The following is a 12,992-nucleotide window of genomic DNA, read 5'->3' as shown; positions in this document are numbered from 1 at the left end:
CTTGAGAGCCACTGAGGTCATACAGTAGTATAGCTCTACCACAGTTAAGGCCTCGAGCAAGGCACTTTACTTGTAATTAGTGTAGTGTAAGCCGCTTGAGAAAGAATGTCAAGGACCCGTGTGCCATGATTAGATATATGTTTGCACTGAGAAGATTGCTAACATTTAGAAAGAGAGTTAAGTATGAGGTTTGTTTCTTTAATCTCATCTGATAGCAGAGAAACACACACATACTTCAGGAGGTCCTCCTTCCTACAGAGGTTAATTCTAACTTTGCTTCAAGACACCTGCATGCAATTTTTGAGTGAACCCTAAGACCTTGATTTACTTATTCAGGTTTTGATTGAAGTTGGAAATAATGTCAGTCATTACAAAATTCAGTCATACGTATTATACAGCATGTATGACATGTACCCATGCCCAATAAACAAAAACATGTCTCTCGTTTTTAAATATTTATTTCTTGAATCATATCCTCCTCACTTTTCCATTATATGTCACATCAATATTTCAATAGCCACGGTGTTTGTGCCCAATATGGTTCCATTTATATTTAATGTCTGCTTTATCCAAAATATTCTGCCGACCATAGCAGTGCTGATTCATGCAGTGCCAAGAGCAGAGCCCAGCAGACACAGCAAGACTTGATATGTCCTTATACCTGCTGATGGGGTGTTGTTTCTTTACCATTGAGGGTTTTTCTAGTTGTCAACAAAGAATCCAAGCTCAGTATTCCAAAGTCATGACACATTAAACAATTGCTAACATTCTTACAAGACAAAGCCTTCATTCAGCATAACAGATCAGTGACAGATGCAGGGATAAAATGAAGCATTATTTTTTACTGGTTACTGTGGAGCCTTTGTGGTAATGCAGTTTAATTTATTTTATATTTAGGTATTTTTTATTAAATAATGTTTTAATGAATTTTATTAAAAGGTATAATTAATTAATTTCACATTTTTGTTAAATTATGCAATCTATTGAAACTTATATTAACTTTCCATGCTACTCACATTATAATTAATTGGATAACAGTGGATAGTAGTATCCAAATATAAGTAAATGGCATGCAATGATATTAAAATTTGCATGTAATGTGTCACTGCTACCCTCCTGCCAACACCACCCCATTATTATAGGAATAGTTTACTCAAATGTATTTCACTGCTGTTATTATGAATACTATAAGGATACATTTGGAGAAGAGTTTCTGAGATCTGCAGCAAAGGGCAAGGATTTTCAGAGACTACAAAACAAAATGTCAGTTTGTTTCTCACACAAAGCTCAAAAAGGATCGGCATATACTGTAAAGTACACGTCATATGGAACTTTATGGTTCTTTTAAAGTGTTTTTCTGTTCTTTTTGGAGCTTGACAGCTGTAGTCACTTAACTGCTGAAAAAGTACCTGAAAAGTGTTTCACATGAAAAATAACAGCATATAGGTTTGGATCAACACAGAGGTGAGTAAGTAATGACATAATTTTTACTTTTGTCTGCAGCATGCACAATGCTCTCTCACACATGGACTGGATTGCACAGCATGCTTCACAGATGACAGACCAAGATTCTGAGAAACATAAGAATCACCCCAGACCAGACCTTCAAATCAACTGAAATGAATGGGAATGTAAGTGGATAGCTTTCTGCAGGTATGACAGACCTCCTATTGCTGGCCTGGGTAAATTTGTCTAAGAGAAAGAAGCTGGGGGTGAACAGAGAGGGAGAAGATGGGAGTCATTTAAGCACTGACACTTCCACCCACACTGATACTGCAGCAGCTCCTCATCTGCAGTTCTATGCTAAACTCCATCATCCATCCTTCCTCTCTCCCTCCTCTCTCTCCATCTCTGAATTCTGCCCGTTGTGTCCATAGTTTTTATTGCAGTACTTCTGTCATCTCGAACTCTGCCTCTACTTCATGTTTGTTTTGAAAAGTGAACAAGAATTCATCCTTTGAGATGGACGTTTGTGTTACTTGGCCATTCTTTTTGTCTTTTGAAATAATATAAAGAAGAATAAAACCAACACAGTACAAACACATGGCTTTATCAGATACAGTTTTCAGAGAAAAGAGATACAGATGGGCCTTGCATAGAAAACAGCGTTCTTTGCATACAGTCAAATATTCCCAGTATCAATGCTAATCACTTTTATATGTGTACACAATATTCTATATTCCATAGTTGTTTTATGGACAATTGTACTAGTTTGAAGAGACAGTTGGCTTTTTGATCAAATCATTGTCATTTTTAACTCTAGAATACACCGATGCATTAGCTATACCACACAGAAAAAAAATATTGTTTTAAGCATATTTATATTTGGCATCTATGGTTCCATGAAGAACCTTTAGCATCCATGGAAACTTTCCTTTCCACAAAAGTGGAAATATATTACAATACTATATATTATATAATGGGAAAAGTTTCTTTAGAGTTTTAAAATGTTCTTCACACGACAAAACCAATCACCAATGGATCCTCTGCAGTGAATGGGTGACATCAGAATGAGTGTTCAAACAGCTGATAAAAACATCACAGTAATCCACTACTCCAATCCATCAAGTAATGTTTTGTGAAGTGAAAAGCTGTGTTTTAGTAAGAAACAAATCCATCATTAAGGCGTTTTAACTTTAAACCATCACTTTCAGTTCATAATCCATAATAATGCTTCCTCCAGTGAAAAAGTAAATATCCTGTTGCCCTCGCAAATCAAAAACCACCAACTTATTTGTTTAGAACTGTTTTCGACCGTTTTTGCTTGTAAACAGTGCTTTATCTGTGCATTTTTCTTGCATGACTTTTTTACTGTTGATTATTAGTAACTCAAACCAATTTATCTAAACCTCTCTACTTAACTGTTGCACACATCTGCCATGTTTGTAGTTTTTTTAACACTTTTTATTTGTGTTTGTAGTTCTGAACTGAATACTTTGCTGAAGCACAATGGATTGTGGGCAATATTAGCAATTAGATTGTGCACACATCCACATTTCAAAAATCAACCTGAAATAGTAGATCATCAGGGGACTTTTGGCATAATCTTTTCAACATACTATGCTTTGGGATTCTAATCTCACTTATTTAAAGGGGTCATATGATGCTATTTTAAAGATCATTATTTTGTGTATTTGGCTGCTCAAAACTCTGCATTTGAACAGTCAATAGCAAATACTTAAACTAATAACAAAACATACTTACAGTCGCTGATTCAGATTCAGATTGTCATAGCAAAGTCGGAATTTACCTATTTTTTGTTTTTTTTAGAAATAGCCTTTGTGCACAGCCAGCCTTGTACTCTTCTAGGTTCAAAAAAACTGTCGTCCATAAAATGCGTTGCACAAATTCGAACATCTGGCTCGTGCTGTTCTGTTGTAAATAAATCATAACCAATGATTCCTAATTGTATCTACTTCCGGAAGGCCAAATAAAGTGCTTTTGCTTTCGCACTGAAATACATAGTGTCTCCCTGACATGGCTGCATCAACACTACTGAAACCTGAAACCATGCCTTCTTTCTTTGCGTGCACATTTGGGCGGCATTATGCTAATATTTCCATATTGTGACGTAGACATGTGGGGGCGTGTTAGAATGAGCCGTTTTAGGAGGGCATGGTTGACTCTTAACTTCGATAAAGAATATCTCTTTGGATTTGAGACTTTAGTCTTTGCAACTTTACAGATCTTCTTTATGCACCAAGAAAGGAAACCTTGAAATCGCATCATATGACCGACCCCTTTAAGATGGAAGTATGAACTTGCATGCTTGTCATTTCTTTTTCTCATTCTCACACCAGCGTACTCTTTTTTTTAACATAGCGCCATCTACTGGTTGTCTATATACTGTATGTATGTATATCCTGACAACCAGTTTTGTTAACCTTTTCAGTGGTGAGTTTAAAATATTCTAGCGGTCGCCCCAGAGTGAGTTTTTTTAAGACGACCGTTATTTTAGAACGTTTCCCCTTACTGTTTCCATAGCGACGCGTCATGCTTGTCACGTGACACACCGCGGCCACCATAACACTGTATGACAGATGGATCGCTTTTATTTCGTTTTTTCCTTTTTTATTTGTCATGAACAATCTGATATTCCGATTCAAAAATATGTGTAAATGAGTGTGTTTCGTCGTTTAAAAACCTTTCTAAATGATCTTGATCGTGATCTGTAATGTGAGATGGGCGCCGCCATGTTTGTTCGTGCTGCAGTTCAGAGTCCTGTCAGTCGGATTTACAGCATGTGAATTCATCAATTTCTCCAGAAATACAAGTCATAAGTGGCCGGTGAACTGGGTGAAGAATAGAGTGAACTTTATAGTTACTTACACTATGTGTATCTGATATGAATAAAACACATCGGCAAATTAAATTTGAATGGATTGTTATTGTTGCTTCCATAGACATATGTGTGTATTTTACAAACTATAAATTTATTCTTTTACTAGTACTTATGTGTATTTAAATGTCTGAAACCCAGAGCCGGACAGTAACTAAGTACATTTACTTGAGTATTGTACTTATGTACACTTTTTGAGTATATGTTCTTTACTTGAGTATTATTTTTTCTGGGAACTTATTACTTTAACTTCACTACATTTGAAAGACAAATATTGTACTTTTCACTCCACTACATTTCTATCAAGGTCCTCGAAGTAGAAAGTCGTTACTATGTAGCAGCTTTGAAAGTCAGTGGGTGATTTTTTTCTTCTCTATAACGTGACTACACATCAGTGTGTATTTTACAAACTCTAAATGTATTGTTTTACTAGTACTCATGTGTATTTAAATGTCCTAAAATAAACATTATGTGGTTAAAAACACTGCATAGTTGTGATAATATGACAAGCGCAGTGCACGTCTCTCTGGCTCAGCGCCAGCTAAAGCGGGAAAGCACAGTTTGAATTTGGCAGTTATGCGACGACACCAAACGTTCTAAATCCCATATGTGAAGTGAACTTGGGTTACGAGTCCGACTCTCTAACCATTAGGCCACGACTTCCCCCAGTCGTGGGACCAGGGACACGGAAATAAAAATCCCATATGTTAATTTCGGTATTTCCTCATTCAAATATATACTGGAGCTTATGTGCCTGTTTCCTACATAGAAAATAGCTGCTCAGGCTGTTTCAAAGATGTCTGCTGAGTGTTATGAATATTGTATGTATACATAGAACATACATGTATAAACAGCTCCTCAAACACACACATTCACAGTGCACTTCGACATCTCCCCATCCATTCACCCTGCCTCATATTTCTCCTCTGTGCAATCCCTTTGCATAATTCATCTGTTTTATCGCCACGCAAGGGGCTCTCGTCAACACCGGCTAATTTTAGCCAGGGACAAGACAAGAGGAGGCTCTGTGATAAAGTGAACAGCTGCAAAGTGTCTTTTTCTCCTCAGACTTCAAGTACATGTGGATATGTGTGTGTAGTATGTTTGTGGCTAAGCACTGTTTTCCTCTCAACATTCTATCACTTCAGTGCTTTTACGCTGCTCGCTTTTATCTCTGCTTCACTTTTTTTTCATTATTTTCCCCTTTTTACCTCAAGTTCTCTTTAAATTTCAATTTCCCCTTTGGTTTCCAAGAATATTTCAGTTCATCGATGCTCATTCGAGCTAGCATACTGGTTTACTGTGACAGGCATGTCAGTGCATAACAGTAGGGGTCCTTGTTTCTTTGTCTTGCCAATTATGCCCTGCCTAGCTGCCTTCCTTTCTACTGCAGATAGCAGTAGCTTCATATCGTATGGTATGTTTTATTAATTGGAACGTCTACAAAATATTGACCCCGGTATTTGTCCAACCTAATCGTGTTTACTGTGCTTCCCAGCGGCATGTAAATAATCCCAAATCAGCTTTAATGAGTTAGAAGAGAGTTTGAACTGCCTGTGAGCATGAAGCGTGGAGCGGGGAGCGGTTTGGTTTCTATCGTGTTAGCGCCAGTGCTATATAGCGCATGTTTGTAAAAGAAGGGGCAGTGGCTGAGAGCGATGAAAGGGTTGAACCGTTGAAATGAACACGAGACTGCCATTTCACGTGCACATGTGTTCATGTGGGGGTGTGCTGGGACAGTGCGGAAAGAAGTGTTTGATAACAAACTTATTTGATCTATGATGTGATCATTAGCATTCATGTTATAATTGATTTGGTCAGCAGGAAGAGGGAGAGAAAGAAAGGCAGAAATACAGAATCTGGATGTGTGGGTGTATAGATGTAATTTGTGTGCATATCTGTTCATATATGCTAATTAGCCTGTGGGTCAATACCAAGTGCGAACATCTTGAAGAATATTTAAAGGTTAACTCTGCTGATTCTTGGAAAAGTGATGGATTCACTTTTCTGTGAACATGTTGACGAATATTTAAAGGTTAATTTTGCAGGTTTTTAGAAAATGCAGTTGGCAGAACATTATATAAATACTATATGTCTCCTAATTCAGTGCATCCATGCTTTTTTTCCCCTGCTTTTGACAAATGATCTTCCCATACATGTCAATGTCATAACATTATAATACCTAATGATTTAGGTGATCATATGTATATATGGGTTTGTCGTTCATTTCTCTTACTGACAGCTTCTTAAATCTGCGTTCTAAACACAGACTCAGCAAATCTATGAATACCCAGGCATTTAAGATTCATGACCACATTAGGGCGATCACTAATGTGTGGGATGAGAAAAGGATAAGAGAGAGGAAATGCATTGGCAGTTGAAATGTAATTTGAAAAGTATAATGCATCTTTTAACGTAAGCTTGGTTTGAGGAAAAAGAGTACAAAGATCGATCATTTCAGTCACTCTAATGTACAAAATCCAGAGCATTACTATGCACATAAGATTGAATAAAGTCACTGGATTCTTACTAACATGTAATGTAATGTTTGTGGTTAGTGAAACACTGATACAAGTGTTTACAGTGCCAAACAAACATTTGAAAAGGAGCTAGTAAAATGGGATTTTAGAAAACATTGTGATGCCTTAGTATTAATAAACGAACACACATGAAAACACATTTTATTAAACAAAAAGCTGTGTTCTGATTGGTATGTTGTGCATTAGCATTAATTGGCCATAAACCAGTGAAGTTATGGAGGTGTACTATAACGCATACCTTATAAAATAAACCTGGGCCAAGTTTAATCAAACCCTCAGACATCACAGATGCCAAAGTGGCATATTGTTTGCATTTTGAAGTGGAAAATTATCCTTGAGATCCTTGGTTAAAGACGCCCTCTCAGAAGTGAGAAAAAAAAGCCTCATCAGCATGCTGGAGTTTTTAGTATTTGATTTAATAATTATTAAAACTGATGAAGTTATAATTTCTCAGTTCAATAAATAACATTTCAAATCATTCAACGTCACCTACACTACCATTCAAATGTTTAGGGTTGGCACTTGTTTAATGTTTTAGAAAGAAGTCCTGTATGCTCACCAAAGCATTAATAAAAATTACAGTACAACCGTAATGTTGTGAAATATTATTACAATTTATTGCAATTGTATTTTAATATATATTCAAAAGTAATTTTCAGCAGCCATTACTCCAGTCTTCTGTGTTGTATGATCCTTAAGAACTCATTGTAAGATAGGCTACTGATTTGGTGCTCAAGAATTTTCTATTTTTGTCAATGTTGAAAATAGTTGTGCTACTTAATATTTTTGTGTAAACCATGATACATTTTTATCTTTGACGAATATAAAGTTCAAATGAACAGCATTTATTTGAAATAGACTCTTTTTTTTGTAACAATATAAATGTCTTTACTGCTACTAGGGTAGTGTATATGTGATTTGAAGATTTGAACTAGCTTTTGATATCTTAAAGTGAGATAAAGGCCAATATAATTCATATCATTTTATAGTTTATCTATAGATGCATCTCCTTGATTCATTTGTCTGCCATTATTCAATTATTTAAACTAAACACCACACTGTCAAAAATCATAAAATTCAATAGAATATTTAATACAGCACTTTACATTAATGACTCCCTTTTCAAAGACAATAAATGCATATTCATAAATATCTAAATGTTTGCATTTGTGCACTTGAACAATGCACATACAGCCATTAACTGCACTACCAGCAGCCACATTTCATCATTGTAAATTCCCCTTACTTCAAAACAAGTGAAGTATTAGAAACTGCCTATTTTCCAGTGTGTCATGTAACTTACAGAGTTAACTGTGACCTTTCATTTCCCTTTTTCATCTCTGAATAAAGACTTGACCCCATCTGCAGCCACTGCTGACACTTATTACAGTCCTCCGCAAGGGAAACGGCCCTTGGCTGCCTCTCTGAGGAGCTCGGACCCGAGGTGGCGAGGCCTCACTTCAGTCCGTCATTGCGGCGACCCGCGTGAGTGTGTTTATAAGTGGCGGGTGTATTAGTGGGTAGGTGGATTTGAGCGATGACTGTATTTTAAACAGCCCCGTGGACGTGGACGCGTGTGGGCTGAGGGGTTACAAGGTACAATTCAGCTGAGATGGAGCTACATTGTGTGTGTTTTGTGTGTATCAGCAGTGCTGAAGAGCACCTGGAGTGTAATGGAAAGCGGTAAGCAGTGTTGTGATGGACTATGCTGGAGCAGCCGGTGGCGTTCACCTTCAGACAGGGGTCACACACAGCCTCCGTAAAGAGCCTGTAATAACTGTTCTCCCAGCCTGAGCTTACTGGTACAAAACAAAGCTAGAAAACAAACCACAGGGGTGCTTAAACAGAAAAACTTGCACCGAACCGCAGGAATCTCTTTGTGTACGTGAAGAAAGCACTCATTGATCGGATTTTAATTGGTTTTCACTTCTTCCTGTCCAGCTTTTGTGAAGACAGGGTCAGGCAGATGTCAATTAGACTGCAGTAAGCTGGCACAAAGTGGGCAAGTCTGACGGTTCTGGAGATGATACCCTCTTCACCTCTCCAGGAACAGCTGGCCGTTGTCAAAAACCTCATTAGGCGAGTGGCATGATGCAGAGCTGTTCCGGCTAGGTCAATGTGACACATCAACACTCACAGTACTCGCGCTACTTCATCCTTCAGCAAACAACTCATCGTGCCAGCTGATCCCTTTTGATCTCTGGTAAACAGGCCTAAATTAATCTTATTGTCAGTCTGCGTATTTAACTACGGAAAGATCTTTTAATGCCTGTTCATATACAAGGATTGAAAACAGAATATGTGCCTGGAGTGAGCAGTGTAAAGCTGGAGTGTCTGTTCTCTCTCGTTTCAAAATCACTCTGATATCGCTCCATCACGAGTGCAACACATCAGCCCATAATGCAATTGAATGTCAAGAAGAATTGTCAACAACAGACTATTAACACTCATAATGAAAGGCATTTGTGAAATTATTGGAAAGACATTTTGTGAAAATGATGCAGAGAACGAACAAAAAAAAAATATATATTGTGGAATATAAAAAGTGGTGAGAAAAATGTGATAAAATGTGTGGTAGAAATTTGTAACTCTCATCTATCTCAGATGTATAGGGGTGTAAATATTTGCTCTGATAGCAGTTTGATGCATATTGAAATTGGGTCACGATTCGATTAAATTTTCAAATTATTAATAGTTATTTTCAAGAATATGCTGAAGACAAATGTAGCTGTTGAGTCAATGCAGAGATGCTTTTGTAACTGTGTGGCTTAAAAATAAAAAAATAAAATACATCTATTTTTGATCTAATATGAATAAAGGTTAAATCATGGGGTGATTTTCATTTTTGAGTGAACTATTATTTAATATGCACAATATATCTAAACTGTCAGACCTGTGCTCCCTGTGACCCAGGTTCTCCCTCACGTTGATTGTTCATTGATGTCAGGTGTGTCTCGTCTTGTCCCTTGTTATCCTGTGCATTTAGCCCCAGTCTGTGCAGTCTGTGTTTGTCGGGTCTACATGTTGGATTACATGTGTTTACCCCTGTTCCTGTTGTGGATTTACCCCTGTGATTCTCTAATTAAATACCGTTTATGTTATCCACTTCTCCATTGTTCCTTCTAGCAGCGAATCGGGACATAAACATTGCAACTGGACATTTACAGAAACATAATTAAAGTAGTATCAATTAAAGTAGTAGTAACAGTTAAATATATTGTATTATTATTTTAATATAATGCAAAAATAAGTTAAATAAATTTGCTTAAATCTTGAATTGTGATGATTGTGTAGTCTTTTTTGAAATCCCAAGCAATCACATTATCATCCTAGTCCTACACTAATGTAATAGCTTTATTGTGGAACAGTAACTGGGTGCAAATTGGTGGAGTTTTCTCACAAATGAGCATGAAATGGAAAACCTGGATTGGAGTTGGAGTGGAGTGATTACAGAACTCTGATTGAAAGTATACGTAGTCAGAAAGAATGGAAGGCTTAAAGTTAATCTCACCACAGAACTTCTCTCTGGCCTCTTCCCTATCTGTCCAACACAATGAACCCTCAATCCCATTGAGCATACTAACCCAAACAACATTTCATTTAATCATCCATACCCCCTCCTCCTTTCTCGCTCCACTTTGTCTACTTGAAGAATAGACATGTGGCTTGTGCAGACGAGGCAGGAGTTTTCCATTCCCAAAATGTAATCCCATCAGCTGTGGTGGACCAGAAGACCTAGGATGCCCCTCCGATGGCATTCGCTTCATCAAAACTCTTCCCGCGTCCGGTTCCTACCTTTGTAGTGAAAGTGCCCATCAAGAACAAAGCCACTGTAATGGTGTATTCAGCAGTGTGGATGGGGAATGACATTTCAATGTCACTCTGCTGGAAAAACTTTCAAAAGAGCCTTTTGCTCCCTCTTGTCTCTGAGGTTTGGATCATGTCCAGACGTATCACCCGCTCATTCTTTTATGTCATTGCGAGTTCACGCATCGTCCATCCTTATAAAATCATTTAGCTTATTAGTATGCATCAACCATCTACGTGGTTGCAATGTTCAGTCGTGTTTTGTTTTTTTACACACATCCTCAATGTCAGTGAAATAACTTAATATGATAGGTTCAATCCAGAGAGGCCTGCTGTCACACCAACTGAGTATTACTTTCACATCTGAGCTTGAGAGCCACGAAATGGCTTCCCTCTTGCCTTCCAGCTTTACAATCTAACATTACACCAGGTCCTGGAAAACAGTCCCGTGGGGCGACGCACCTCATGGTGAGTACATCACAGGGAAAAATAGACAAACTCAACAAGATCACAGGCCCCTCGAGCGCAAATGCAGGCCTGATTGCATCATAGAAAGAGTCCACTGTCACCTCACTGCTCTTCTCCACCGCAGGAGTGTGTGAAGTGTCTCGCCATGATCCACTGGTTGGCCTCTATTAAATCCTTCAGCCTCAGACTGAGGTAGGCTAGTTGTCGTTATACATGACACTACCCCCCATGGGTGAACTGCATGGCAGCTTGGAAAAAGCCGCCTCAACAGGGCTGTCTTAACAGTAAAAGAAAAGACCATCCTTACAGAAACCTGCTTTCAAATGTTATTTCAAGTGTGGGCACTGTGGTTATATCTTCAAGTAAGTGAATTACATCAAATGTCAGCATGTAAAAATCAATATATAAAACAAAGTATTAGTGCACCATCTTACTTTTTATTTTATTTTATTTATTTTTTATTTTTTAATTATTTAGTAATCATTTAGGCAGTCATAGCTGGATTTCATAACTCTGGACCAAGTTTTACAAATTGTACAGTTTGAAAAATACACTTTTTCTTTTAGTGTTTTAATTTCAAGTGGAACAGCAAACAGCAAAAATGTAAATATTTCTACATTTATATAGATAGATAGATAGATAGACAGACAGATAGATAGATAGATAGATAGAGATCTATATACATCTATAATCTGCTTTTGCTTTTTAATTTGAAGCAGGAATTAGCAAAAGTGTTTCATAATTTATAAATGGGTAATAATGATAGTTTATACATTTATCATTTGTGAAAACCAAACTGTAAAATAAGCACTCATCATGTTTTGAAGATAAACTCTTCGATTAGAGGCCACAGACAATCCACATTCAAAAGGGACAAACAAGATCTGACAGAAAACAACCAAGATTCATTGTAAGATCCACTGCTCCTCCCCCACGAACTCAAAACCATCTCAACAATATAATGTGATAGGATTCGGCCAGAAAGAGGATTCTCCAGTACTCCTGACAGCATCTTCAGAGCTTGATGTAGAAAACAGCGGGTGAGAAATCAGGACATCTAAATGGGGAGGCAGAACATAAAAGGACAGTAAATGGGCTAGAAATCGCTTGGCAGCACAGGACGGCACTTCTTAGGTAGAGTCTCCTGCAATATAATGGCTACCTGAGAGGAATAAAAGATTGAAATTGTTTTGCGTTTTAACACCATCAAAAGCTTTTCATTTTTTTATTTTGATAGAGAGTTCTCCTGGCATGACATCAGCTGTAGCAGAGGTAATGCTGAGTGTCAAAGAGAGCTTTTACAGCTTTGGAGGAGCCATCTTGCTACGGACAATATTTACATAGCCCCCCTGCAGTTCTCTAAACTGAATGATGTTACGACGCTGTTCATTTTTCAGGGTAATTAATTTCGCCACCTGGCAGATAGAAATAATAAGTGGAATTTATTGACCCGTTTTATTTTCTTGATGCAGGAGAGAAGAGGCACTGAGGTTTGTAAATGAACATTATTAGAGAGTGTTATGACAAATAGTCATTATTATAAGTAGAACTGACAGATAATGTGGTTCTTATCACATCTAATGTTCATGCACTAGATTCTGTTGAAGAAAAAAAAATCAGCTCATGGCCACCTTGAACATCCTTTGACCTTTCATTTCTGCCGTTGATCCAACAATGCGAACATTGAAGTACACTTGGCACAGTGTGGGACAGTCTCTTCGATCAACATCTTTGTTTCTTTTTGGAACAACATTTTTGATCAATCCAAACTTTAACACTACTTCTAAAATCACAAGTCAGGGATTGGTTGAAACCAATTGTGGACCAGGAAAAAAAGA

Source organism: Sinocyclocheilus anshuiensis, unplaced genomic scaffold, assembly GCF_001515605.1.
Source record: "Sinocyclocheilus anshuiensis isolate Anshui unplaced genomic scaffold, SAMN03320099.WGS_v1.1 scaffold20, whole genome shotgun sequence".
Classification (NCBI taxonomy): Eukaryota; Metazoa; Chordata; class Actinopteri; order Cypriniformes; family Cyprinidae; genus Sinocyclocheilus; species Sinocyclocheilus anshuiensis.
The sequence above is the reverse complement of the archived record's forward strand: the minus strand, read 5'-3'. Positions refer to the sequence as shown.